We start from the raw sequence: 3,056 nt of genomic DNA on the forward strand, positions 1-3,056 counted from the left end.
TGCCCCCTATGTTGTTATTAGTAGTGTTGACTTACATGATGTCTTGGAATAAGTCTTATATGAGGTTCATGGAATATGTTGAGTTACATGTTTAGCTTGTATTGTCATGATATTCCATGCCTCTATGAATATTTATAAGTGATTGATGTTAATGAAAGCTATGTGAATGTTCACCTTGGTGACCTTAAGGTGATGCTTGAGTGTGGGTAGTAGAATGGGACACTATTCATGAATTGCACCAAGTGTTATTAGAGGGTTACTTGGGGGGTTAAAGACTTAAGGTAAAATATAAAATAATACTATGAATATGATAAATGTGCCTTAAATGAATTATGTAGCTTTATGTGATGTTATGAATAGTGTCCCTTCTTATGTGAAGTATATGAGCTATGATGTACTTATTATATCAAAGTTTTTATGAAGTTTTACTAAAAGGCATGATGCATGATTTCTAATGAAAATGTACTTCTTAAATTCATGTTTTTAGATGGTTTTTATACTTAGTGCATTCTTGTACTAAAACCATTCTTCTTCACATTTTTACGCAAAGTGTACGTTATGGATGCTTAAAGGATGTCTATAAGGTGAAGGACTTGATATGTGTTTCCCAAGCTGAAGGAAAGGGATCCTTATGTTTCAAGGATTTCCTGTATTATGTTTCATTCAAAGTATATGTAATAGCTTAGATATTACGTTATGATGTTAAAGGGTCGTGTCCATATTCTATTCTATTGAGTTGAGTCTAAGATGGCAAAAGAAACTTAGAGTCTAATTATTTATTATGACTAATATTTTATATATAATGGAAGTGATGTTCTAGCATATGATGTGCTATGAAAGTTAATTTTGGGGTGGAAGCGTAAAGAGAGAGTATTCAGAAAGATGAGAGATGTAAGGATGAAGGTGTGTTTTATTTATGAGGAAAGCTCCTCTATTTATACACATAAATTACACCGTCATACTATTTACTTTACATAATTGGCCGACAAACTTTTTACATGATTGGCCGACAAACTATTTACTTTACGACTTTTGTACATTTGGCTTTTTTCAGCCGACGCAAGACGACAAAAATAAAAAGACTCTTACTTTATACATATGGCTGATATTCAGCCGACACAACAATAGATATAATACTTTATACATATGGCTGTTATTCAGCCAACAATAATAACTTTTTTTTAATCTTTATTCTAAATCAACTGTAGGTATCACATTGTCTTCTCCGTTGCATTTGGAGCATTTGTGGTCTGGATATTTGTTGTTGATAAGTTTGCAATACCTTACTAATAATTCTTCTGAAATAAATCCTTTCTTCAAAGCTCTCGTAGATGGTTGTTCTTCTGGTTGTAACAATGACAAAATCCATCTTTGAACTTCGTCCATATCTGATTTTCTTAGTTCTTTAGAGTTTGCATATATCATTACCTGATCTCTTGCATAATAGCTCCAAATAGCATTGTCATTTAAATAATTGTTTGCTAGCTCTTGTATAATCGTAGCTATACCAATTATTCTTTTATTTGCATAAAAATTAGGTATTTCTACTTTTGGTATCTCATTTTGTTTTTCTATCTCTTCTGGAATAATCATATCTTTTGTTAATCCTATCTTTACCACCTGTATTGGTGATTTTATCTCTTCGTATAATATCTCTGCTGGTGCTGTATAACATTTTATATAGAATAAATTTCCTTTGGTAATTCTTTTATATGTTAGAAATGCTCTATGTAATTCTGGTATTCCTACTATCTCTTCTCCGGTATATGTGTATACTGTATTTAGTAGTCCGTAGTTATAACATGTTTTTACTAGGTTGGGGTTGGTCTTAGGTTGTGCAATAAGTTTGTTATATCCTTGTAGTTTCTGGGTTATATAATCTTCTTCGGGATTTTTTGTTTGTATAGATCTTGGGTTTAGGTTTAGGTATGTTTGGATTTTGTATATGTTTTCAATGTAAGATTGGGTAATATAGTTATATCTTTTTTTGTCGTTTTGTAGGCTTACTGCATAGGTTGATGTTTGTGGTTCTGCTGGTATCTGCATTTGTGGTTTTTCGGGTAAATGGTTTTGCAAATAACTGGTTTAAGTTTGTGTTTTTTGGTTTTTCACTAGTTCTTTTACTTGTACCTGTAGTTGTATCTGAACAAACATTGTTATGGGTTTTCCGGATTTTCCCATCATCTCCTTCTATCTCTGGCTTTTTTCCGTCTGCCGTACGACGTAGCTCCGCATGTTTTTGGTCATGCTGCTGACCGTTAGCTTTCAGCTCCTTTACTTCTATTTCTATCTTTTCTACTTTTTGGCATAGATTTGTCATCATTGCCAGTAGATCTTTCATCATATTTTTTTTATTGAGAGGTAGTCTGCAATTAAATTTTCGTCAGTTTTTATAATTTCAATTGTAAATGTAAAATTCAATATATTTAATATCAATCTTCTTATTTCCTTTGTTGTAACTGAATCATCTATCTTTTTGGTTATCCACCATTTTACCTGTGTATTATCTGTTCTTACAATAAATTTATTGTAAACTATGTATGGTTCGAATGCTAGTAAACATTTATATAATGCAAATAATTCTTTCCTATTTATTTCCCATTTTGTTTGTGCCTCAGTATATGATCCTGAGCAATACCTGCAATGGTGTTCTACCTTTTCTTTATTATATTTATATTTTAGTACTCCTCCATAACTATGGTCACTTGAATCTGTTTCAATTATATATGTGAATGTTCTACTTTCATCAGGAAAATATAATTTTGGTAATTTTTTGCATAATTTTTTAATATTTTTTATGTGTTCTTTATCTTTGTTGTCAAAATGATATTCAATATCTTTTTTGAGTTTTTTGTATAATGGTTTTAAATGTTCTGCTAATTTTGGTATATATTCCCTTACTTGATTTACTAATCCTAAGAATGATTGTAATTTCTTTTTTGTATCTATATTTTCATCCATAGTAATTATTTTTTGTACTATGTGAGTTTGCATTTTTATTCCATTTTTATCTATTTGTATTCCTAGAAATTCTATCTGTGGTTTCATAATTTCTG

The 3,056-nt window shown here is 30.6% G+C and overlaps 1 pseudogene; it reads right to left on the reverse strand.

The window, feature by feature from the left end:
• Window positions 1-892: 892 nt before the first annotated feature.
• Window positions 893-2,345, reverse strand: LOC112940506 (uncharacterized; annotated as a pseudogene).
• Window positions 2,346-3,056: the final 711 nt, after the last annotated feature.

The sequence above is a fragment of the Solanum lycopersicum genome, chromosome 5 (assembly GCF_036512215.1).
Source record: "Solanum lycopersicum chromosome 5, SLM_r2.1".
In the NCBI taxonomy this organism is placed as follows: domain Eukaryota; kingdom Viridiplantae; phylum Streptophyta; class Magnoliopsida; order Solanales; family Solanaceae; genus Solanum; species Solanum lycopersicum.